At 48.1% G+C, this 26,671-nt stretch overlaps 1 protein-coding gene across 1 annotated transcript in view; it reads left to right on the forward strand.

Annotated features, from left to right (window-relative positions):
• The first annotated feature begins 16,578 nt into the window (after positions 1-16,578).
• The window catches only part of FGD3 (FYVE, RhoGEF and PH domain containing 3), a 48,307-nt gene continuing 38,214 nt past the window's right edge, over positions 16,579-26,671 (forward strand). Inside the window, exons 1-2 of the mRNA XM_081236657.1 lie at positions 16,579-16,646; positions 17,747-17,859. The gene's annotated coding sequence lies outside the window, so the exon portion shown is untranslated. The remainder of the gene's footprint in view (positions 16,647-17,746; positions 17,860-26,671) is intronic.

Genomic DNA, 26,671 nt, shown 5'->3' on the forward strand with positions numbered 1-26,671 from the left:
AAGAGCTGGTTGTATTTGCAGACAGAACTTGTGTGTGTTGGTGGGAGCGCGTGAAGCCCCATGACCGAGTTCTGTGGGAGTTCTGGACTTGAGCCTACCCATCGGAGAGCCCAAGTATTGGAAGAAGGCAGGGGAGAGAGAAGCCTCTGTACCTGTGAGTTCAGTGTTGGCCAGTTTAGTCCGAGCCTCCTCCCCACTTCCAGGTCAGGCCCTTGTGAGCTATCAGGGCTTGTGAACATTCTTCAGTCTAAAGAATGGAACCCAGAAACAGACCCAAGGAGCCCACTCAGAGGGGGTCTGAGGAGTAGGAGCCCCTAAATGACCATCCTCCTGGCTGTCCCTCCCAGCATTCTGTCCCCTGTCCCCTGCAGGAACAAGGGAGAGGGGACACCATGGGGGTGGACAACTCGCTCCCCCTTGGCCTGGCTGGGAGATAAAGGCTAAGTCGAGCGTGTTTAGAGGGAATTCCAACTGGCTTTCTAGAGATCCACCTGGGGCTTTTAAAATGAAAAGTTACTAGTGATATATGCTTGAATGGATAAGTGAGGAAGGCCTGTGCTCTCCTAGTGCATAATTTTGCATCTCAGAATATTTCACGTGGACTAAGCTGGATGAGGCTAGAATTTTTTGCTGAATGCATCTTACACTGAACTTATAGCATCCTAAAAGAAACTGCTGTCCCATGCAGATGTGGGGTTATATCTGTCGACTCCCATGTTCTTAACATCGTGTCTAAAGGATCCCTCATAGCTGGTGCTCAGGCTGCAAATTGGATAAAACCGCTGACCTCTGAGATGTAAGCTTCCTGGTCAACAGGCTGTGACTTTTCAGCAGCCTGTGCTGCTTCTCCAAAATGGGTCCAGGAGAGTGTGGCTGTTGCTTTTTGTCCTAGATGATTGGTCAGGGAACCCTGGTGTAGGTGGGAGCCTGGCCTGTGTCCACCTGTGCATGTGCATCGTTTGCAGGGAGTGTCTGCAGGAAACCATTGAAATGGTCACCTTGCTAAGGTCAGGAGCTGCTGCAGAGAACGTCCTTCCTCCCTTCCCCATTCCCCACATGTATGGGCAGTCTAAGATCTTCCATGGCAAAGGGGGCATCTCTTCTCTATTCTCTCCATGATTCCTTTGTCTTAAACCAAGTTCCAAAAAATTTTGTCTGCAAAATAAACTATGCTGCCTAAGAAATAGTCAATTGCAGGGGTGGGCAGACGCTTCCAGCCTGCTATTTCTTCCTGACACTATCTCTCAGCTTTAGACCTCTGTTAAGGGACACTCAGGTCCTCTCCCCTTCCCCTCCCTTTCCCTCTCCCCATTCTTCCCTCCCTTCCCTCCTTTCTCACTAGGACAGTGGTGCTGTGAGTAGATTCCAGTTCTCTCTAGTTACCTTCTCCAGTGTCTCCAGCACAGCAGTGCCCTGAAACAAAGCCCTCTAAATAAGCAGAGCTGTTGATTTCTGAATTGTCTTTGGTTAATCAGGAGCGGAGACTAAGGAGCTGAACAAGAAAGGAAGGGTCCAAGTGACTGTGCAAATGCCACCTGGCTAACTCTAATGTGGGTGGATCTTGAGCATGCAGGGGAGACCCCACACCTCTCTGGGCTCGGCCATGCTCTGGTTGAGGCTGTGCAGTTGCCAGAACAATATTGGAATCACCCTGTATCCAGACACCTGGACCTGAAGAGTGGGGCAAGGCCACTCTTATTGACTTACTCCTTCCTATAGCTCTCTATTTACACAGTGATATTTTTTTCTTACAGGATTAAAAAAAAAATAAAATGTACCCTAGACACAGCACTTTCCTTTCAGTGTAGATCATCAGAGCTCTTTGTTAAAGATAAGAGGTTGCTTCCACTTCAGGCTTGAATGTCATTGCAGCCCACACCAGGGCCTCTCTGTAATTATCCTGTCCTGTCTGGAAAGCTCTTAAATGCCACTTCATCCAAGGGTTTGAGGCTGAGATTGCTTCTCCAGTGCAATGCCAAAGGCTCCTCTTGGCTGAGATGACTAAGCTTAGTCTCAAATATTTTTAGAGCAGTTCTTATTTTTTTTTAAATAAGAAAGTAAAGCGAATGATGATTAATCAGCTCCTCACTGCCCACCCCGTAGCCCTGTGTTGGTGTGAAGGGGCTCTCGCACTGTCACCTGCCCACGATGTGGCCTCACAGACTCCAGGTGCTGACCTGTTCACCCTCCTAGCTGCCTGACTGCTGGTGAAGATGGGTGACATTCAGGGCAGTGCCCAATTTAGGAAATATTTTAGGTCTTTGAACAAAACACACTTTCAGTTTAGAGCAACCTAGAAAACTTTTTGCAAAAACGTGTTTTCAGAAAGCAGAATTACACTCAGAGTTCCTTCTTTTGGGGTTTCTTGACCACATTTTTCCTAAGAGAGATTTAGGACAGCTAAGTAGAAATTAAAATTTCCATACGTAAACAGACGTGGAGACAGCTGGCTCTGACTATGTGATAGCTGGAGGTTTGGAATATCAAAAGAGCAATGGAGAAGGCTTTATTCTCTTATTTTTAAATAGGTTGGCTTTTCTCCCAATTGCAAATACAATAAACGTTCTTCATAGAAATTTAGATATTACCGAGAAGCATTGAGAGGAGAATGAAAATTCCCAGAAGCTCACCACCCAAAGATGGCAAGGTTTTTGTGGGTCTGGAAAGATTTCCCTTTTCCTTTCCTGGGTCTGGTCTATTGATAAGTAGAATATTCATTAGTATTTGTCTTGGGGCCTGAAAGCTAAGTTGCCCCCCCATCCAAAGCCTGGTGGATTCTCATCGCTGCCTCCCGCCCGGCGAGTTGAGCATTTCTGTGGTTCTCGCCTGCCTTGTGGAAAGGAGAATGACAGTGCTGGACACTTTGTCCTATCCTTGGAGTCTGACAGGTGCCCCCAGTTCTTGCTGCATGTGTGCCCCATGTGACCAGTGAGTGGAAGGGGTACGGGCACAGGGCTCACCTGTGCAAGTGTTTGTCTTTCTCTGTCCAAATGGTTTCACGTAGCATAATACCCTCAAAGTCCAACCATGTTATTGAAAATGGCAAGATTTCATCTTTTTTTATGACTGAGTAACATTCCATTGTGTGTGTGTGTGTGTGTGTGTGTATGAAACATCTTCTTTATCCATTCATCTATCAATGGACAGTTAGGTTGCTTCCATATCTTGGCTGTTGTAGATAACACTGCAATAAACATAGGGGTGTTCAAATTAGTGTTTTTGTTTTCCTCAGAAAAATACCCAGAAGTAGAATTGCTGTATCATATGATAGTTCTATATTTAATTTTTTGAGAAACCTTCATACTGTTTTCCACAGTGGCTGCACCGATTTACATTCTCACCAGCAGAGCATGAGGTTTCCCTTTTCTCCACATCCTCGCCAACACTTGTTATTTTTTGTCTTTTTGATAACAGCCATTCTGACAGATGTGAGGTAATATCTCTTTGTGGTTTTGACTTGCATTTCCCTGATGATTAGTAATGTTGAGCATCTTTTCATGTGTCTGTTGACCATCTGTATGTCTTCTTTGGAAAAAATGTCTATTCGGGTCTTGTGCCCATTTTTTTTTTTAACATCTTTATTAGAGCATAATTGCTTTACCGTGTTGTGTTAGTTTCTGCTGCACAACAAAGTGAATCAGCTGTATCCATACGTATATCCCCATATCCCCACCCTCTTGTGTCTCCCTCCCACCCTCCCTATCCCACCCCTCTAGGTGGTCACAAAGCACCGAGCTGATCTCCCTGTGCCATGCAGCTGCTTCCCACTAGCTATGTATTTTACATTTGGTAGTGTGTATATATCAATGCTACTCTCTTACTTCGTCCCAGCTTACCCTTCCCCCTCACCGTGTCCTCAAGTCCATTCTCTACATCTGTGTCTTTATTCCTGTCCTGCCCCTAGGTTCATCAGAACCATTTTTTTTTTTAGATTCCATATATATGTGTTAGCTTATGGTATTTGTTGTCAGAATGGCCATCATCAAAAAATCTACAAACAATAAATGCTGGAGAGGGTGTGGAGAAAAGGGAACCCTCTTGCACTGTTGCTGGGGATGTAAATTGGTACAGCCACTATGGAGAACAGTATGGAGGTTCCTTAAAAAACTAAAAATAGAACTACCATATGACCCAGCAATCCCATTACTGAGCATATACCCTGAGAAAACCATAATTCAAAAAGCGTCATGTATCACAATGTTCATTGTAGCACTATTTACAATAGCCAGGACATGGAAGCAACCTCAGTGTCTGCCCATTTTTTAATTGGGTCAATGTTGAGTTGTATGAGTTTTTTGTATATTTTGGATATTAACCCCTTATCAGATATATTGTTTGCAAATATCTTCTCCCATTCAGTAGGAGGCCTTTTCATTCTATTGATAGTTTCCTTCACTGTGCAAAAGTTTTTAATTTGATGCAGCTCCTTTTACTTGTTTTTGCTTTTGTTTCTCTTGCTTGAGGAGATATATCCAATAAATATTGCTAAGACTGATGTCAAAGAGGGTACTGTCTATGTTTTCTTCTAGGAATTTTATGGTTTCAGGTCTTACATTTAAGTCTTTAAACCATTTTGAGTTTATTTTAGTATATGGTGTGACATAGTTCAGTTTGATTCTTTTGCATGTTCTGTCCAGTTTTCCCAACATCATTAATTGAAGAGGCTATCTTTTCCCCATTGTGTATTCTTACCTCCTTTGTCATAGATTAATTGATCATTTAATTGTGGGTTCATTTCTGGGCTCTCTATTCTGTTTCATTGATCTATATGTTTGTTTTTGTGCCTGTACCACACTGTTTTGATTACTGTAGCTTGGTAGTGTAGTCTGAAGTCAGGGAGCTTGATAACTCCAGCTCTCTTCTTCTTTCTCAAGGTTGTTTTGGCTATTCGGGGTCTTTTGTGTTTCCATACAAACTTTAGAATTATTTGTTCTCATTCTGTGAAAAATGCCATTGGTATTTCGATAGGGATTGCAGTGAAAGTGTAGATTGCCTTGGGTAGAATGGTTATTTTAACAATATTAATTCTTCCAATCCATGAGCACAGTATATCTTTCTATTTGTCTGTGTTGTATTCAATTTCTTTCATCAATGTCTAGAGTTTTTTGAGTACAGGTCTTTGACCTCCTTGTTTAGATTTATTCTAAGGTATTTTTATTCTTTTTAATGCAATTGTAAATGGGATTATTTTCTTAATTTCTTTTCTGATAGTTCATTGTGAGTGTATAGAAATGCAACAGATTTCCGTATATTAATTTTGTATCCAGCAAATTTACTGAATTCATTTATTAGTTCCCATAGCTTTTTTTTTTTTTTTTGCGGTATGCGGGCCTCTTACTGTTGTGGCCTCTCCCGTTGCGGAGCACAGGCTCCGGACGCGCAGGCTCAGCGGCCACGGCTCACGGGCCCAGCCGCTCCGCGGCATATGGGATCCTCCCAGACCAGGGCACGAACCCGTATCCCCTGCATCGGCAGGCGGACTCTCAACCACTGCGCCACCAGGGAGGCCCCCCATAGCTTTTTGGTTGCATCTTTAGGATTTTTTATAGAGTAAGTCCCCAACATGCAAACAAGTTCCATTCCAAGAATGCGTTCATAAGTCCAATTTGTTCGTAAGTCCAACAAAGTTAGCCTAAGTAACCAACTGACACAATCGGCTATATAGTACTGTACTTTGATAGGTTTATAATACTTTTCACACAAATAATACATAAAAAGCAAACACAAAAAACAAAGAAAACATTTTTTAATCATACAGTAACTGAAAAGTACAGTACAACAGCTGGCATACAGGGGCTGGCATCGAGTAAACAGGCAAGAAGAGTTACTGACTGGAGGAGGGAGAGGAGGTGGGAGATAGTAGAGCTGAAGGATCATCAGCAATAGGAGACAAAGAGCAAGCTGCAATTTCACTCACACCTGACGTTAATGGAATGCATGTCCTCTTCTTTGAAAGTTCGCATCTTGAAGGTTCATATGTAGGGGACTTACTGTATATATCATGTCATCTGCAAACAGTGACATTTTTATGTCTTCCTTTCCAATTTGGATTCCTTTTGTTTCTTTTTCTTGTCTGATTGCTGTGGCTAGGACTTCCAATACTATGTTGAATAAAAGTGGTGAGAGTGGGCATCCTTGTCTTGTTCCTGATCTTAGAGTAACTGGTTTCAGCTTTTCACCAGTGAGTATGATGTAGATTCTTGGAATTTTCTTTGTAGACAATCATGTCATCTGTAAATATGGATGTTTTTATTCCTTCCATCCTGTTCTGTATGCATTTTAGTTCCTTGCCTTGCCTTACTGCAGTGGCTAGAGAATCCACTACTCTGATGAATAAGAATAGTGAAAGCAGACATCCTTGCCTTGTTCTCATTCTTAAGGGAGGTTATGGGCTGTATTGTGTCCTGCAAATTTTATATGAAATCCTAATCCTCAGCACCTCAGAAAGTGACTATATTAGGAGATTGAGCCCTTAAAGAGGTAATTAAATTAAAATGAGGTCTTGCAGGTAGACCTTAATCCAATATGACTGGTGTCTTTATAAGAAGAGGAGATTAGGACATAGACACACACAGACAGAGGGAAGACCATGTAAGGACACAGAGAGAAGACTGTCATCTCCAAGCCATGGAGAAAATCTTCAGGAGAAACCAGCCCTGCTGACACATGAATCTTAGACTTCAGCCTCCAGAACTATGAGATAATAAATTTTTGTTGTTGTTTCTATGGTATTTTGTTATGGCACTTCAAGCAAACTAATACCCACCCTCTCACCACAGAGCCCCAGAAAATACCACACTTCAACTTCATAGATGAGTTCTGCCTGTTCTTGAACTTCATCTAAATTAGTCTTTTGCGCTTGGCTTCTTTTGAGATGCATCCGTATCACTGGTATATCAGTAATTCATTCCTTTTAATTCCATATTATGGTTATGCCACACTTCGCTTATTCATTCTCCAGTTGGTGGCCATTTGGGTTTTTTCCAGTTATGATTTATTATGAATAGAGCTGCTATAGACATCTGTGACCAGGTCTTTGTGTGGACAGATGTTTTCTTTTCTCTTGGGTACACTCCCTAGGAGTGGAATTGTTGGGTCATAGGGCAAGTGTATGTTTAACTTCATAGGAAAATGCCAAGCAGTTTTCCAAAGCAGTTGTACAATTTTATGCTTCCACCAGCACTGTGTGAGTTTTGTTTGCTCAGCACTCCTGTCAACATTTAGTATTGTCAGTCTTTTTCATTGTGGCCATTCTGGTGGGGCATGGTGATATCTCATTGTGAATTTAATTTGCATTTCCCTGATGACAGGTGATGCTGAGCACCTTCCCACATGCTTTTTGCCCATTTAGATAACTTTTCTTAGTCAAGTGCTTCGTTTAGTCTTTTCCTCAAAAAAATTTTTTTTGTTAGATCATTTGTCTTTTTTCTTATTGATTTGTAGAGATTCTTTATATATTCTGGACACAAGTCCTTTGTCAGATAGCTATATTACAAATATTTGCTTTCAGTCTGTAGCATGCGTTTTCATTTTCTTAATGGGCTCATGTTTTTGATGAGCACAGGTTTTTCATGTTGATGAAGTTCAGTTCATCAAGTTTTTCTTACATGGCTAGTGCCTTTTACAGCCTAAGAAATCTTTGCTTACCTTGAATGCATGAATGTTTTCACCTATTTATTTTTAGAACCTTTTTAGTTTTATTGTTCACAGTTAAGACTGCGATTCATTTCCAGTTATTTTTATGTGTGTGGTGTGAGTGGAGGGTCAAGGTTCATTTTCCCATGTAGATAACCACTTATTCCAGCTTGTTGAGAGGGTTTTCCTTTCCCATTGACAAGTGTTGGCACTTTCACTGAAAATCAGCTTGATCATGTGAATGTGAGTTCACTTCTGGACTCTATCCTGTTCCATTGATCTATTTCTCTATCCCTATGCTAATATCACATGGTCTTGATTTTTTAATTTAATTTAATCTTATTATTATAGTAATAATTTTACTTAATAAATTAAATCATTTTATATTTTATAGTAAGACCTGTGCTGTGGTAATCTATTGAACTAGTTCTCTATTGTTGGACATCCAGAACACCTCCAATTTTCCCCTATTACAAATATGACTGTACTGCATGTCCTTGCTCATCTGTGTGAACATGAAGGATTGAAACCTGGAGGGGGCAGAGCTGTGTGGGAGGGGGGGACCTGTGTATTGTCATCCTTGTTTTGGTCGAGGCTCCAGACTGCCTCCCACAGGGTGGTGGGGGGTGGGGGAGTGGTGCACCTCAGGCACTACTCTGACCCTTTCCAAGCCAACCTCCAGTGTTTGGTGCCTGTGGAGTGCTATCTCATGTCTTGGCTCTGTGCTTTGTCATGGAGACAGTCATGAGAGGAAGTAGAATTTTTTTGTTTGTTTTAATTATCTTAGTCTTACAAAATGATTACAATAAAATTAGGTAATATGGTTATATGGCTAAAAAAAAAAAAGCTACAAGAGAAATCTCACTCCCACCCCTATCTTCATTCACCCCTTTCCTCTTGTTCTCTATAGATAACCATTTTAAACTGTTTTTAAACATTTTCAAACTTACAGAAAAATTGTAAGAATTGATTCACCAAGTGTCAATATTTTCCCATATTTGCTGTCTCTCTCTGTATATATAGGCAGATTTTGTTTTGTCAGAACCATTTGAAAAAAAAAAACTTTCAGAGCTCACGGATGGAACGTTTTGTGGCTAGGTACTTCCCATTGTGTCACTCGGGCTCTGGTCATCTCATTTTAGTGACTAGCTGCATCATCCTTTGAGTTGGCTTTGCCAGATCCCCCCATTGTGTAAATATCCCTCTGCAGTTAGCAGGTGGCCATGTGATTTATCAGCAAGTCCCCCCTAGGTGGGTCTTTGTTGTTTCCAGACTTGCTCTTACCAACCCTGATGCAGGGAAACACCAGGCACACTGTTGTTGTGTACCTGGGCAGGTGTGCCTGCAGAACTGATTTCCGGAGAGTTGAATTCAGGGCATATGTGCCCTTTCATCCTCCCATCCGCCATGTGGAAGGAGCCTCTTCCCACAGCCTCACCTCCCCCCTCCCCCAGTCATTGCCAATCTGACGGGGAGAAAATGTATCTCAGTGTGGCTGTAATCTGTAGTTCTCTCATTATGTGTGAGGTGTTTATGAACCACTCACATTTCCTTTTCTATGATTATCTGTTCCTGCCCTTTGCCCAGAGTTACTGGCTTCTGGATCATTCCACAGTTCCACTCACCACCCCCCATGCCCAACACCCTTACTTGGACTAAATGATGGAGAGTGACTCATCTGATGGCAGATCAGCCATCTGAATCTTAAAAAAAAAAAAAAAAAAAAAAAAAAACTGAACCATTTTGGAATGAAACCAAATTTAGGTTGTGTCAGATTAACTCATCTAACTCCACATGTATAAATCTGATAAACAGCAAACAAATTACTTTACATTTGGTAGCTGTTTTTATCATCCTTTTGTCCCTCATGCTGCCTCACTGATTGACACATGAGCCAGGAAGTTATTTAGAATGTGAAATGCTGTAAGAGACAAGATTTTAAGAGAAAACCTAACTTGCTCATGGCCTCGCAACAGGACTGTTCCATCTCATTAAAATATTCAGTACTGAATTTATAATCCCTTTATTATGGAGTAATTTTAGATATACAGACAAGCTGCAAAGATAATACAAGTTCCTATACCCTTCACCCAGCTTGCCCCAGCGTGAGCATCTACAAAACTAGGTTCCATTTGTCAAGAAATTGGCATTGGTAGAATACCATAAACTGCAGTCTGTAGTCAGATTTCACAGCATCCAATCTGGGGTACCATATTATATTTAGTGTATTGGATTTAAAAAAATTTTTTTAAGCTTTTATTTTTTAAGAGTAGTTTTACTTTCACAGCAATGTTAAGAAGGAAAAGGGATATTCCCATATACCCCTTGCCCCTACACATACATAGCCTTCTCATTAACAACCCCCGCACCTCCCCCAGAGTGGTACATTTGTTGCAATTGACTAACCTACATTGACAGATCATAATCATGCAAAGTCCATAGTTTACATTAGGTTTCACCAATATTAAAATATTGGATTTTAATGTTATACATGCCCAGAGTTCTACTAAAAGATAGAGGGCCTCCCTGGTGGCGCAGTGGTTGAGAGTCCGCCTGCCGATGCAGGGGATACGGGTTCGTGCCCCGGTCTGGGAGGATCCCATATGCCGCGGAGCGGCTGGGCCCGTGAGCCATGGCCGCTGGGCCTGCGCATCCGGAGCCTGTGCTCCGCAACGGGAGAGGCCACAACAGTGAGAGGCCCGCGTACCACAAAAAAAAAAAAAAAAAAAGATAGAAGAGAGAATTAGGTTCTCTCTGTATAAGTTTTTATGCAAGGAAATAGAACACCTTGTCTTAATGTTTCTAATGTCTTGTCACAGCATATTGAATAAATGTTGGTTTTACCATTTTTCATCTTTCTATATTTATAGCAACAGTGAGGGATTTTCAATGATCTGAAAAACATTTCTAAAGGTCCTGGAACAATGGTAGTTTTCTCCTTTGGTCAGGACCACTTTGAAGGCCATTTTCTTGGTTCCACACTGCTGTGCAGTGGGGACTGCCTGCTGCCTGGCCGGTGAGGAGGGATTTGTCGATGCCTGCTCTGGGTCATTGTGTTGGCACAGGATACCCCATCAGGGACACTGAAGCGGTGTTGGCCTGTGGTTTTGGCCTGATCCCCAAGGACACAGAGAGGACCGTGGGGCAGGGAGTGCATGCAGCGGCCAGCAGCAGTGCTGAGGGGCTCTGATGGGAGACCAGTGGGCTGACAGCTCTTGGAGGATCCAGAAGAGTGGCTTCTCCCTGTGTCTCCCAAGTTGCCCAGTACTGAAGCAGCGATTGCCCAACACCCTTGGTCCAGAGTGTCCACCTGATGGTTCACAAGAGTGTCCTGGGAGAGGTCGCTGGCACCTACAGTACTGAAGGACAGAAAGAGCTAGGTCATCTCAGATCAGCACAGGCAAGAAGACAGGACTACCCCCAGCCCTGCCACTTCCTGGTGACAAGGAAACTGGAGGCTCTGTTCTCTGCTCTGCTTAGAGCCAGAGGATTTGATGGGATCTCTGAGCATCCACTCAGAATGTACACAGGTGGGTTAGGCACCCCCTTTTCTAACAGGGGCTTTTCCATTGCTGGCGGCTACGAGTAAACTCTGAATTTGTCCCCATGGGAAAGAGTCTTAAACATCAGAGTCTCATACGGGGCTTAGATATGATCGCAAAGCTCAATGACACATACAGTATAGGTGAGAGGTGACTTTTGTCCAGAGCTAGTGCTTTCGCTGTCCCCTGGCCTCTGTGTCTGCAGGGAAACCTCAGTGAGGCCTGGCCACACATTTGATTCTGCACGTTCTGGGGCCATCAGATGTCCACAGCCAGGGACACCCTTGCATGACCAGAGGATGTACCCTGGTGGTTAATCTTATTCTGAGCAGCATTTGGGGTGGGCCTGTGGGTGCCAAGTTACCCCACAAATGCAGCCCAGGCATGTGCTTACTAAATACCAGCTGGGAAAGAAGCGTCCTACCAGCAGACCAGAACCATGAAGGGAGACTGGTGGAGATACTCAAGGAAGGCTGTGACCCTGCTTCTGGGGCTGGGTTGATGGTGGTTGTTGGGAGATGCAGAGTGGGACAGAGAGCAGAGAGGAACGGGGATGAGCTGGAACCCGCTAGCACTCCTGTTTGGGTCTCTCTCATCAAATCACAATGATTTTCAGAAAGGGAGGCACCTCTTCACTTTCATCTCCCAGATCATGGGCAAATTTCCCTTGTGACCAGCCCTAACTCAGGTCCCCAGGGAGAATGGGCTCTGGGGGACAAAGGTCCAGCTTAGCTCATCGACAGTCTGGGGTCCAGGCCTCTCCATCTCGTGGCTCCTGGCCTGACTTCCATGCATTTGCCTGGCAGATGGGGAAGAGGGAGCTGGAAGATTGCGTGGGCATTTTTTGAGAGGCCAGGCCTGAAGGGGGCATGTCGCTCCCATTGTCCAGTGCTGACAACATGGCCCACCATCAGCAGGGGAGGTTGGGAGTGATAAGATGTGGTCACTTCACTCTCCAGAAGAACTTGGAGGCGGTACTCTCCTGTACTCCTCCTCACACTCAAGGAAGTGCAAATAAGAAACAACCAGATGTGGCCATTTCATGTTCAATATTTTATACTATAAAAATACTCATTTTGGAGCTTCCCTGGTGGCTCAGTGGTTGAGAGTCCGCCTGCTGATGCAGGGGACGTGGGTTCGTGCCCCGGTCCGGGAAGATCCCACATGCCACGGAGCGGCTGGGCCCGTGAGCCATGGCCGCTGAGCCTGCACGTCCGGAGCCTGTGCTCCGCAACGGGAGAGGCCACAACAGTGAGAGGGCCGTGTACCCCCCCCCACACACACACACAAAAAAAAACTCATTTTGGATGACCTCTGTTCCTCAAGCTGGGACACAGCACTCTCGGAGTGAATGGAGCACCAGGGAGTTCAGGGTTGGGCAGGAAATTAACGTACAGATGTACAGAGAGACAAACAAATTTATAGAGAGACTCCATAAACCCTGGACTTAACCCCCAAGGCCTCTTTCTTCACGCTTTCCACTGTTCTTCGTGCAGACCTGTTTGTGGAAGGGCACAACAGTAAAGTCAGGTAAGAATCACGGGATTGGAGATACACGAAACGTAGCTAACATTCAATTCGCGAATCACTCGGTTTATTGCACGCAATTGACACACAACAGAGCTTAGTCAAAGTAGGGAGAAAATAGAAAAGGGGGTAATGAACCATTCCAGGGACAAGTCCCAGAAGGAGGCACCAGCAGCAGTCTCTGGTCCAGCAACGGGTGTCTTGACAAGTGTGAGTGGAAAGTCGCTTCTGCTCCAACAGAGCCTCCGGCAGGTCCATCTGGAACAGCTCTCAGCAGCGTGGAGCCGGGTCCTCCAGCAAAGAGGCTTTAAGTCATTTGGCTCAGTGGTCTCAACTTTTAAGGAGTCAGTAAGGTGTAATGGTTACACCCCAGGGGGTTTTGTCTCTGTTAGTCACCCCTTCTGTTCCCGAAATCTTTCCAAGGATGTTGCCATACAAGTTCCTTCTCTATATTACACTCTCAGTGTATTACACGCACAGTCCTGTATTGGACATTTCAAAACAACTAGTATGGAAGTTCACATTCACCACTGTGACTCATCTTGAATTACTTAATGTAGCTTAAATCTTATGCATTTCACACAAGATGAGTAGGAATCATAACACAAAAGAAATCATATCACAAGACCTTCCTGGCTTCCGCGCCAGCCTGTCCCTTATTCCAAGAGACTGCCCCATACTCTCCGCTGTGAGGGCTGAGAGCTAGGCAGCAGCCCCACCTCGGGATGTGGGCTCTGCCCGATTCAATGTCCCCAAGACCAGTTTCTTATGGCTGGCCTGGGGCTCTCTCTCTTTGGATCACCTCCTGAGTGAAATGAGTGAACATTCCCCCTGGTAGAAAGGTCTCTGCTCACCCGTTCTCTCCAGCCTTTGGTTCCACACAAGTCCCTTTTGGTGACTGCTTTCAGGGTTCTTCTGCCTTCCTCAGATGGGCCGCCCCTAGGTCCTTGCCAGCTGTCCTGGTAGGTGGGGCTGGGGGTTTCTGGGGCAGAGCAGGGGCCGTGGGGGGAGCCCTCCTGATCAGTGTTGCCCCGTGTGCAGTGAGCTGCTTTGGGGGAGGAGTGAGCATCCCCTTTGGAGGATGGATGGGCAGAGGGATGACGGTTTGGGGCACTTGGCCTCCCCCTGAAGAGCCTCTGATTCGTGAAGCTATTCAGGGCCATCAAGAGTGAATGACAGGGCTTCCCTGGTGGCACAGTGGTTGAGAGTCCGCCTGCCGATGCAAGGGACATGGGTTCGTGCCCCGGTCCGGGAAGATCCCACATGCCACGGAGCGGCTGGGCCCATGAGCCATGGCTGCTGAGCCTGGGCGTCCGGAGCCTGTGCTCCGCAACGGGAGAGGCCACAACAGTGAGAGGCCCTCATACCGCAAAAAAAAAAAAAAAAAAAAAGAAGAGTGAATGACAGAATCTTCACCATTGTTACCAGGGAAACCTTCAGGGTTGAGGAAACAATTTGGACCATTGGATCACTAATGAAATAATTGGATAGAGAAATAGGAATGTGTACCATTAATACCCTGTAGTCACCTCTTCACTTTGGGCTGATGTTCCCTGACCTTAAGGTGACGCCCATTTCCTGATGACCATATTATATCATTGCATAACAGATCTATCTATTATTGCATAACGAAATGTCCAAAACTTTAGTGGCTTAAAAAGACAGTAAACGCTTACCAACTCAGTTTTGGTGGGTCAGCAATTTGGGCACAGTTTATCTCTGGCTTGGGGTCTCTTGTGAGTCTGCAGTCTTACCCAGAGACTTGACTCTGGGTAATTCACTCCCTCATGGCAAGTTGGTGCTGGCTGTTGGCTGGGGGCCCAGCTCCTCCACACATGGGGCTCTCCTCAGAGATGCTTGAGCACTATCATGACATGGCAGCTGGCTCCCCCAGAGCAACTGACCCAGGAGAGAAAGGCAGAAGCTGCAATGTGATGGGTGACCTGGCCTCAGAAGTCACCCTCGATATTTCTGCAGTGTCCTATTGGCTGCATTACTGGGTCAACCCTATTCAAAGGGGGCATGGCTGCAGAAGAGTGGGATCACCAGGAACCATCTTGGGAGCTGACTGCCACAAGCACGCTTCTTGTTGGATGGTGTCACCTCCCAGTGGAGACCCCCATCTCAGGATGAGAGGGCACTTCACCCCAGTTCTGCTGTTTGGCCATGCCCCGCCACCACATGACCTTTTGGTCATTATACCTGGTCTGCTGCTGTGCTGCCAGGGTTCATCTCTGCTTCCTTAGGTCAGTTCTGTACAGCAGATGTCTGGGCTTGGGTCTCCATGTCCTGATGGAGTCCCCCTGCCACTCTCTTGTCTGAGGGATGTCAACAAGGGGAAGGGCCGTGCTGGAGGATGGTGGCAGGCACTGTCCTTCCCAGCCTGGGCTGGAAGCATTCCAATGGTCAATCTGCCACAGGCCAGGCTCTCGTTCCTCACAAAAACTCCAACCACGCATCCTGTATTATCTCCATTTTATGAGAAGAATTGGAGCTCCGAGGGGCTCAGTGATGTGTGGAGGTCACACAACCTATGAGCCAGGATGTGAAACCAGGTGCACCTGAAACACAGCCCACCCTGTCTTCTGTCACCTGCTGGCCAGGCTAGTCTGAGTCCTCAGCAATGGCTGGGGGCCAGATGGAACTCATCCTCACCTTGGTCTTCAGATTCCTGGAGGGAGATGCACCTGTGTATCCTAGAGCTGGGCCTGGGTCCAGGGTGGCCATACTGCTAGAGTCTGGCACATGGTGGCTTTCACTGAAATTAGTCATGGAGGTGAGTGAGAGCTCATCAGTGTTCTAGTTGTACAATTCTTCAAATCTTTGGTTGAAAGGAAGAATATCTGGAGGTGAAAGTGGGTAGCATGTCTCAGCCTACCCCCTCCCAAACAACTGATAAATATTTAGTAGAACTGAGGGCGGAAGCAAGTCCCTTCTCCAGCTGGTGTGGGCATCACTTAGGAACTCGTGGAGAAACATGGCTGTGTGCTCTGCCAAGGGAAGTCAGGGTGGGCTGGAGAAATTATCTCATTAACTGGCCCTTTCGATGATTTCATTCCTTACACTCACATGATCCCTGTGTGTTAGGTACTGCCTCTGAGGGGGGCTCTATGGTGACACCCCTGCAGCAACAAGGAAACCAAGGCCCAGAGAAATTGCTTTGTTCTTTAAAAATCATGTAAGCCTGGATGAAGCATCCATCATTTAAATTAGGTCAGAATTCGTTGTCTAGGCCTTGTAGGAATCCTGTATCTTTATATAGTTACTTTCACCCTAGAAGTGATGGGGCCCTCCCTGTGGGTGCTGGGGGCGCTGGATTGGGCTGGAGCATCCGTTGTGGGACGGGTCTCCTTGGGAAGTGGCGGAAGACTGGCTTCACCCCTGGGAGCATCTTGAAATAATCTGTTTTCACTGGGACCTCTCAATTTTCCAACCGTCTGTGGTCGTTTTCACCGTTCCCAACAAAGGAGACCTGAAGAAGCCTCTGGGAACCCATTGGGCCCTTTCTTTGATCTAGGGGCCACTGCCTGTATGGTCTGGGGCCAGCCCCACCGCTCAGGCACTGAACCCACTGACGACCCCTCTCTGAGGGTCTGAGCGACAGGCGCCTGGAGGTCTGCTTAGAAAAACCCACAGAGGCAGAGGCAGAATGGCTGAAGCTTCCACGCCCAGAACAGCTCAGGGACACCCAAGCAGCCTGTTAAACTTTAAACCAACACAGGCCAGGATGGCCTGGGCCTTGGACAGCGTTCCAGCCGGTTTGGGCTGTATTTTTGCAAATAAGGCAGGGGGAGAACCAGTGAGCTTGGATGTGTGATAGTGCGGAAATGCAAATGCACTGTCGTTTAGTGACCCATATTGCGAAAACCAGCAAAAGGAAGTTGTGCTTTGCTGCTGCCTGAAGTCAGTCCTGGAGAGAAGTGTGTGTGCCGCAGAAGACAGGTGAGTGGTGCTGGCTTCGGGGTCTTCGCCAGCCCTGAGAGCCTGTGCTCGTCCTGTAAGGGGCACTTTCGGGGTCAGGGGAAGTTCAGAGCAGGAGCCATCTGGGGTCGGATGTTTTCAAGGCAGGAAGCTGCCGTGGTGGCGCTGAGTGGTGTCTTGTGTCCCTCTGTCTTCCTGTGGGGCCTCTGGCATGATTTGTAACAAGTCAGGTTATTGTGGGCATCATCGAAGAGCAAAGAAGCACACCTGCCAGGACAGTGTAGGGTGTCATCTGGGGTGGCTTAGACTCTAGCAAAGATGAACCTGAGGCCAGGGTCCCTGAGTAGGCTGGGCCTACGGAGGAGGGATGAATGGTCCCAAACACAGTCCCTAGGGGGCTAGGCCTTTCCACACGGTGGGGCTCCAGAAGATTCCTCTGCAATCTGCATTTTAGGTACAGACAGACAGGGCCTGTCCATGATAGTGCTACTAGGAAGGAAGGCCAAGCCCATCAGGGCCTCCTCAGAATCCCACACTGTGCCCAGACAGTGCAGGGTGGTGGGCAGACCACCTGAGAGAGGCTCGCAGACTGGGGGAGCCTCATGGGCAGCCATGGGGTACCAGAGGCAGCCGTGTTTGTGCCCGTTGTACAGAGCAGACGTGTTCTAGGGCACGACTGCACCCAGAGCACTTGGCTCGCAGGACCCTCTGGGGTTTGTAGCGTGGGAGTCCCTGTGATTGCTGACCATCAGCCCATTTACAGCTTCTTGTGGTCGGTGAGGTGCTGTGGAGTCCCCTTGGGAGGTGGAAGGTTGGGCCTGGGGTTCTCTGAGACCCCACTGGAGAGGGGAAACTGAGCATGGGGCAGCAGGTGGCTGGTGCCCTGCCGATGTTCGTGGCCAAATGGGACGTTTGGCTTGCAGCCCCTCCCCCAGCTTGTGACTTTGGGCAGATGCTTCGACCACTTAGCTTTCCTGTATGTGAACTGGGGTCTGAGTGGTGCCGGGCTCCGGAGGTGACCACAGCCCCCTGGAGGCTGGGTGTGCTTGAGGCAGCTCTGCTATTATTCGGATTAGCCCTCAGACAAAGCCCAGGGTGACCTCGCTCCTCCGTTCTTTCAGGAGAGGAAACTGAAGGCCACAGAGAAACTGAGGCCCACCGCTTGCCCTAGACCATGGACCGCAAGATGCCAAGCCGGGCAAACTCAAACCTTTGGAGCCTGACAGCTTGACTGGCAAGTGGCCCTGGGGCTGGGTGGGGCCGGGTGCGGAGGGGGAGGAAGTGGTTTGTCTCCAGCTGGTTGGTTGCAGGAGGCCAGAGGCCCTGGTTCCGCTCCTCGGGCTGATGTCTGTCTCCGCACAAAAACCAGCACCTCCAAATAGACAGTGCCTCGCAAAGCTGGACGAGACTGTGTGCTCTCCACACACAGAAGCCTCGACTGTGGTAGGTCTGTTGGGGTTAAAGCTGAGATGTGGTAGTGAGGCCCCAGAGGAAGGGTGAGGCTTTGCTGCCCGGAGCCCCTTGAGAACCTAGGGTGGTGGGTGTCCCTGGACCCAGAACAGTGACCATGGAAGAGTCGCTGATCCAGTGCCAGGAGCACCTACCTTGCTGCATCATTGCCACCTTCTCCAGGTGGGCTCTGACGACCCCACTGACAGATGAGGGAACAGGTTCATGGAAAAGTGGGTGAACACAGGGGTAAAAGTGTAACCTTGGGGCAGTATTAACCATTGCCGAGATGTGAAATCCAAAGCTGGGTGGGGTGTCGCTCACTTGCATGACCCCCTGGCTACCCACAGCTAGGAGATGCATCCCGGCTCCAACCACCAGCTCCCATCCCCTCCCTTTCTGGGCTCACCCACCTAGGCACACTGTCAGCTCTTCAGATGGCCTGGCTCACTCTTGTTTGCTTTGTGCCCTTCCCTCTGTCTGATGCTGTTCTCTCTGTCTGGGACACTGGTCTCTCTGCCTCAGATGCTGTTCTCTCTGTCTGAGATAACGTGCCCTCTGCCTGGGATATTGTTTCCTCTGTCTGAGACTCTACTCCCTCTGTCTGGGATGCTGTTTCCCTTGTTGGGACACCGTTTCCTCTCTCTGAGATGCTGTTCCCTCTGTCTGCAATGCTGTTCCCTCTGTCTGAGGCTCTGTTCCCTCTGCCTGAGAGGCTGTTTCCTCTGCCTGGGATGCTGTTTCCTCTGTCTGTAATGCTGTTCCGTCTGTCTGGGATACTGTCCCCTCTGTCTGAGCCCCCATGAGTGATGACTGGTTACCTAGGTCCCCAGTGAAGTGGATGGTGGCTGATCTTACACATCAGCTCTGGGGGTTTTAGTGGGGGCCCACTTGGAGCCCTTCGGTGCCCAGGACACAGAGCTCTTGCTGGTGCAGGTGTGTGGCTTTAGAAAGGTGAATCCATTGTCTGGGTGTCCCTTTCGCTGTAATTACCTAACAGGGTCACTGTGAAGTTAGATGAGACGACGTGGGGCTGTCGAGTGATGGACTGTAGGAGGTGGGATCTGATCTTCTGGAATTTTTTGTTTCTTTGTTTGTTTGTTTGCGGTACGCGGGCCTCTCACTGTTGTGGCCTCTCCCGTTGCGGAGCACAGGCTCCGGACGCGCAGGCTCAGCAGCCATGGCTCACGGGCCCACCCGCTCCACGGCGTGTGGGATCCTCCCGGACCGGGGCACGAACCCGTGTCCCCTGCATCGGCAGGCGGACTCTCAACCACTGCACCACCAGGGAAGCCCCCGACCTTCTGTAATATTGATTTGCATTTTATATTTTCAAAATTTGGACTCAGCCAGAGGACATTTTTGTATGGTTATGTAAAAGTACATATTAGAAGGGAAATAAGACCGCTTGAGATGCTGATTCAAATTCATCTATTCACCGAACATGCTTACTGAGTCCTGCTGTTTGCCAGGTGCGGGACCACGTGAAGGAGGTGAGATTCCCACCTGTGTGGGCTGCAGCCAGTGGGGAGTGGAGGTTGGAGGTGTGGGTGAGCCTGGAGGGGTAGGGGGGATGGACGAGGGGCGGCCTCATCTGGAGAAGGCCTGTCACAGAGCAAGGAGTGAGTTCAGGGAGCTGCGCCAGGCTGTTCCTCTAGAGGGAGCATCTTGCAAAGGCCCCTGAGGTGGCTCAGTGCGGAGGGAGCAGCAGTTACATCTGTGTTCAAGGATTTCAGTGTCAGTCGGAAGCTGTTGGAAAGTTCTTATCTGTTTTGTTTCATTACTTTTTTAAATAAAAATTTCAAACATAATCAGAAGTAGAGAGAAGTATGTAGTGAGCCCAGGGTGCCCAGTGGAGGAGGTCAGAATGGAACAAGGAACCCCCCCCTTGCCCCACCCCAAGTGTGCGCCTGGAGGTCTCGGGTACTGCAGAGATCAACTTTTTTCCCCCAAAACTTTATTACAAAACATTTCACACATACAGCAAAGCTCCAAGAATTTTACAATGTCCCCTCCTGAGATTCTACTTGCTTTAGCACACATCTACCTGCCTATGCAAGGAAGGATGTATTTTTTATTTCAAAGATTGTGATTTTATTTTTAGAGTTGCTTTTCATGTATGGTAATGCACAGTGTCTGTAGTGTTTATATTTATACTCCTTCTAGATGAAAGTAAAATAAAAACAGAAACAAAATAGGAAACAGAAATAAGTATAGAAAATTCAAAAATAGGAAATAAAGAAAAATATGAAGTAAATATATAAGTAAAAAGATTAAGTAGAAACAGTGCAGGGACTTCCCTGGTAGTCCAGGGGTTAAGACTCCACACTGCCAATGCAGGCGGCATGGGTTGGATCCCTGGTCAGGGAACTAAGATTCCACATGCTACGCAGTGTAGCCAAAAAAAAAAAAAAAAAGGAAAGAAAGAAACAGCGCAGTGGTCTGTTTCCCAGGCACAGCCCCCCTGCGCACAGTGCAGCCCTGCATGTAACCCTTCTTGTCATAGCTCCTTACACTGCACCCCGTGCGTTCCCTGAGTTTCTGTCAATCCAGCTCTGGGCACACGTCATCACTACTGGGCTCGCCGTGTGATTTCAGCAACTCCTAGTGTAGCTGAGCAGGCCCTGTGACAGGGGACCTGGGAGCTTCAGGCGATGCTAATGGCTGAAGGCCATCACCCTGGTGCGGTGTCCTGCCCATGTTTGTCATTTAGGGCCACTAACGTACGACGTGGCCAGTTGAGGGTAGAGTGTTGTGCAGTGCCTCAAGCTTTAAGAACCTTTGCAGGACTGTTGTTGGATCCAATTTGACAGACAAGGAAACTGAGGTTTGGGGAAGTTGAGCTTACCTCTGGTTATCGGGTCAATAAGTGGTAGAAACTGATCACTCTGGATGCAGGGCCTCAGGCCCAATGTGCTGCTGACTCCCTGGATCCACGCAGGAGGGCCAAGGATGCACCATGCGATCCATGGGGGCTGTCATGCCCCCATAGGCCCAAGAAGACGGCCTGGGGTCAGAGCAGGGAGGAGTCCAGGCAGGGCCTCTACATAGCTGGAGTTGGCTGACCCTCCCTGGTGGGCAGGGGGCTCTAGCCCTCCCACCTCCCTCCCAGTGAGGCACCTGTGGTCTTAGGACTGTAATCAACCGGGAAATCATTCTGCATTTTCCCCACAATCATTTATTGAGCCTCTAATAATGATCCCCATGTTCTGTGCTGCGCCATGAGCTGTCTCTGAGCCTCACCTCGTCAGGTGGGGGGCCAAAAGACGGTCTGGAGGCCGAGGCCAGAGCCAGAGCCACACAGAGCGTGGGCCACAGTCCAACCATCCAACCACCCCCCAGGTCTGTTCGAGGCCCTGCCCTGGGGCCCACGTTTCCTGAGGAGTAGGGTGGGCAGTGCAGGGTGACGATGCATCAACAGCGGGGTGAGAGGTTTACAGGCAGCTCTTGCTCGGGGCCAGGCCTCTCCACAACTGCACGTCACCGTGGGCCTTGAGGCTTCCGGGTGGGTGAGTGGAGAAAAAGCCTGGGTTTGAGGCGCAGGGTGACAGGAATGCAGGGCAGGGAGTAAGTTTTCTGTGCTTCTGAGTCACTGTCACTTTGACCCTAATTTACACAACTTCCTATGCAAACCTTTCTGAAATGCATTCCTTTTTTTTAAAGTTTTTTTATTTTTTACTGTGGTAAAATACACATAACATAAAATCTACCATTTGAACCACTTTTAGGTGTACAGCCCAGTGGCATTAAGTACATTCACGTGGTTATGCACCATCGCCACTATGCACCTCCAGAACTTTTCTATCATTCCAAAATGAAAATCTATTCCATCCAATACTAACTCCCCATTCCCCAGTCTCAGCTCCACCATTCTTTCTGCCTCTATGATTTGCCCCCTCCAGGTACCTCATACAAGCAGAATCTTAATATTTATCCTTTTGTGTCTGGGTTGTTTCACTCAGCACGTCCTCGAGGTTCATTCATGTTGAAGTAGGCTTCCACCTTTTGGCCACTGTGAAAAATGCTGCTCTGAACCTTTGTTCACATGTGAACAGGGGGCAAACATCTGTTCGAGTCTCTGCTCCCAATTCTTCTGGGAGAAATCCGTTCTTGAGGACATAAGGGATTCATGTAGGAATTTGGTGTTGAAACAAATGCAGCTTCTCTAAGAAAAGCTGCAGTACACCTAGGAGCGTTAGGACCCCCACCTACCTCACACCCCCGCTGTCCAGCCTGCAGGCCCCTGCCCACTCACCAGTATCCCAGTACTAGAACAGGCAGGTAGCTTTTGCTCCTTTTTTGTTTTTCCATAATATCTAAGTTTTCTTTAGAAAAAAATGACCCATCACTCATGCGGTTTAAAAAAATAACAGTAACTTTTTAAAGTGGCGGTGTGAACTGTTTGGGGAACATCTGATCAGGGCGTCCCAGCAAGCTGGGATGGTGCTGTGCTGATCCGTCTCCTTTCCTCCCCACTCTGCTGGCCCCATCCCGCCCCGAGGTCCCATTGACCCCAGCGAATTTTGAAGCATGTGGCACCTCACAGTACCTGTGTCCATCTCTGTGGTCTCAGCACACAGGATGGAGAACGCAGACTGTACCTGCTGCAGCCAGAGCACTTCCCGGGCTGAGGCCCCAAGGCAAGTATTGCGCTTCTGGATCCTGACACTGGAGTGCAGGCACCCCTGGGTCACGGGGTAGCTTTGCTGACATGTCATTGATTGTTACATCTGGCATGGCCAGCGCAGCCAGACCTTTGTCACTGCTAATACAGCCTTGTGGGTTTCTGCAGCCTTGTCTCCCAGCCTGCAACCTGAATGCAGGTGTGTGCCGCACAGCAGTTTCTGGTATTTCCCTATGGTGCTTTCAGTATTGTTTGGATTACCTCCTTCACGTAACCAATCACCTGGACATGGTATAGGGTAAAGAGAAACCCCACCAAGGATTGTCATCTCTCATGAATCTGGGGCTCGTGGGGTGCATTCCCATGGCTCTCACTCAGGGTTTCTCTGGGACTGTCGCCAGTGAGGGCTAGAACTGTTTCAAAGTCTTCTTCTCAGGCTCACACATCTGATGGCTGCTGCCAGCTGTCAGCTGAGGCCCCATGTGCCTGGGCCACTAAGCCATGTCAGTGACAAGACAGCCGAGGTCTCTGCCCACTTGGGGCCTCCAGGGTACCAGGTGACAGGCAGGAAGTGAGATGGGCATAATGGTGGTTTTAGTGGGGGTTCCTACACTGTTTCCAAGGTGGGGGTTCCTACACTGTTTCCAAGGTGGGGACAGTGGCAGGTGGAGCAGACTTGTGGCCCATCTGTAAGACTATCCCTGCCCATCTCAGGCAGCTACCCAGTGGTTCAGAGACTCCAGGGCAGGCACCACACCATTCATGCTACCCCATCCAACTGGCTGCTGCGGATGGAGCCACTTAACGGTCCACAATGCACTGGATAGTGGAGCACATTTAGTTTCTCTGTACTTCTCCAGTCCCCACACCTCCCCCAATCCCAGGTTTGGGGCCTTCGATGCTGGGTGGTGGCAGCCTCGGGTGTCAGGGGCCCTGGGTCCTGAGCTCGGCAGCAGGCTCAACTCACCTAGGGTGGGCTCTCTCAGTTCAGGGCTTCTAAAGGGAAAGCTGAGTGGCTGGGAAGACAAAAATGACAAATGCTCCTTGGCTCCTCCATGATTACACGTCCCTGGCCTTGGGCATGTCAGAATGAGCCCGGAGCCCAGTCCAGGGGGTTCAGAGCAGCATGTCTGGGGGACCCAGCTCCTGGGTGCTGATTACCCCAGGCCAGCATGGCCAGGGTCAGCCTTGGCGTCCTTGTCTGAAACATGGAATGTCACCCACCTTGGTGACTGTGACTGAGCAAGGGTATAAAAGCACTCAGCACATCTCCTGGCACAGGGGATGTGTGGGTGTGTATATATAATTGGATATATGTTTATATGTATCTGTGTATGTGTGCATGTGCATATGTGTATACATGTGTGGAGGCATGTGTGTGTTTATATGTGCGTATGTTGGGCACCCTTGAACATGTGTTCCCTCTCCCCCAACCCTACCCTAGCCCCCGGCTCCTCTGAGCAGTGTGGAGGGGAGGCTGCAACTGGACTGGCCTGCCCTGCACTCACTTTGGCCTTGGACAGGCAGCAGGGAGGCCAGTCCTGAGGTAAGCGAGGCTGTGGGCTGTATCCTGTGGCTTCCCAAATCAGACCAGAGGGTCGTCTGATCTTTAGGAAGGTTGCTCTGCAACCAGGACCTCCCTCCACCACATACTCTGCTCCTGGAGGATGTCTTTATGCTGAGCCCTGGGCTGCCCAGTCTGGCGGAGCATGGTTCAGCTGCCCTTGCACTAAAACCCCTGGAAGATAAGATGGTCATGGCTAAAGGGCCTCCAGAAGAAAGGCACACTTCCTCCCTTTGAAGGGCATCCAGGCAGGCCAGCCTCCCCAGGCTCTGGGCCTGCCACACCCCTCACCACCCTCCTCTACGTGATTCATTGTCCCTTCTGTAACAAGGAAAATGACACGTGGTGAGTGTCAGCAACTCCCCAAGTTTCCACAGCTCGGAGGTATCACCTTCCACAGGGTATAATCAACATACAGTTAACTGCATATGTTTAAAATGTACAATTTGACGTTTCAACATACACATATACACCTGTGAAAGTGTCGCCACTGCCAAGATGACGAGCACAGCTGTCACCCCTTGAAGACTTCTCTGTGTTCTGTTGTAACCCCCACACCACACCTACCCCTCCTTCCAGGCAACATCCCTGTCTGCTTTCTGGCACCACATGTTAGTGTACCTTTCCTAGAATTCTATGTAACTGAGAAAAAAGTAGGTGCCTTTTCTTTTGTCTGTCTTCTTTCACTTGGCATGATGATTTCTAGATTCATCCATGTAGTTCAGAAGTATTCTCTTTTCCCCTCAGTGGTTGAAAGATTTGTGTAGAATTGGTATCAATTTTGGTCATTATTTTTCTCAACGATTTTTCAAGCTCACTCCTTTTTTGAGACTCCACATATATATTCTGGTTACACAGATATTATGCTGCTTAAAGTTTTTCCGCATCTCACAATTCATTCTCGCTCTTTGGTTTGAGATAGCTTCTGTTGTCTCTCTAAACTCACTAATTTTTCTTCTACAATATCTAATCTGCCATCAATCCCTTCCAGTGGGTCTTGATCACACACTTTGTGGTTTTCATCTCTAGAAGTTGGATTTGCATCTTTTTTTTTTTTTTTTTTTACACGGTACACGGGCCGCTCACTGTTGTGGCCTGTCCCGTTGCGGAGCACAGGCTCCGGACGCGCAGGCTCAGCGGCCATGGCTCACGGGCCCAGCTGCTCCGCAGCAGGTGGGATCTTCCCGGACTGGGGCACGAACCAGTGTCCCCTGCATCGGCAGGCGGACACTCAACCATTGTGCCACCAGGGAAGCCTGCATCTTTTTTTTATTCCTCATGTTTCTACTGACCTTAAGTATAATGCGGGTAACCGCTGCTGCCTTAATGACCTTGTCTTGTCTGGTAATTCTAACATCTGTATCATATGTGGGTCAGTTTCAACTCATTGCCTTTTTCTCCTCACCATGGGCCGTGTATTCCTGCCCTCCGTGTCTGGTAATTTTTGGTTGGATGCCAGACGCTATAAGTCTCACCTTACTGGATGCTGAATATGTCTGTGCTCTTATAATTGTCCTTAGGCATTGTTTAGGGAGGCCGTTAAGTTGTTTGCAAACAGATGGACTTTCCTGTTAAAATTCATCAGTATTTGTTAGGTGGGGACCTGAGCTAATTATGCCCCACACTGAGGCAAGACCCTTCCAAGTTCTCTAACTCCCTGTGGATCTTGGGGTTTCCAGTCTAGCCGGTGGAAACAGGCATATGCCCTGCCCTGTGTGAGCACCAGGTGATGTTCCCTCTGACCCTCTCAAGTAGATCTTTCTCCAGCATTGCAGTTTCCTCACACATGCACTGAGCCATCTCCGAGGGCCCTTGTCAGCTCTCTGCGCTCTCTCTGTGCAGCTCTCTCTCTAGTGCTCTATCCTGTGACCTCCAGCTGCCTTCGTGTTCCTGGACTCCCAGCTCTGTCTCCTTACTCAGGGGTCTACCTGAGATCCCCTTCTCTGGGCAGGAAGCTGGGGTGAGAGAGGGATCACTGCACTTGTACCCGCCTCTCAGGAGCACCGCGCTTTGCTGCCTGGTGTAAGGTGTCTCTCAACTGTTGTTTCGTATGTTTTATCCATGACTTGGTTGTTTCCAGTGAAAGAGTATCTCCAGTTTCTGTTATTCCATCTTGGCCAGAAGCAGGAATCCCTGAGGTGTGATTGCAGCAGGCTCCACCTGGCACCAGATGGCTGCACTGGACACACCAAAGCTGAGTGCGAGGCCTGCATTCCATCTGGCATATTTTGAACTGTTGTGTCAGGTCTGATTTCCAGAAACTGGAGTTTATCACCTGTGCTATGAGAAAAATGTAGCAAAGCATGCATTTTCTGTTTAGAATTCTGTTTAGCATTCTTTAAGAATGTGGCAGTAGCCAATACTAAATGTGCACCCGGCACTGGTTTTGGTGTCACTTAAAGAAAGGTT

Source organism: Mesoplodon bidens (genome assembly GCF_964165515.1).
Source record: "Mesoplodon bidens genome assembly, chromosome: 6".
NCBI lineage: Eukaryota > Metazoa > Chordata > Mammalia > Artiodactyla > Ziphiidae > Mesoplodon > Mesoplodon bidens.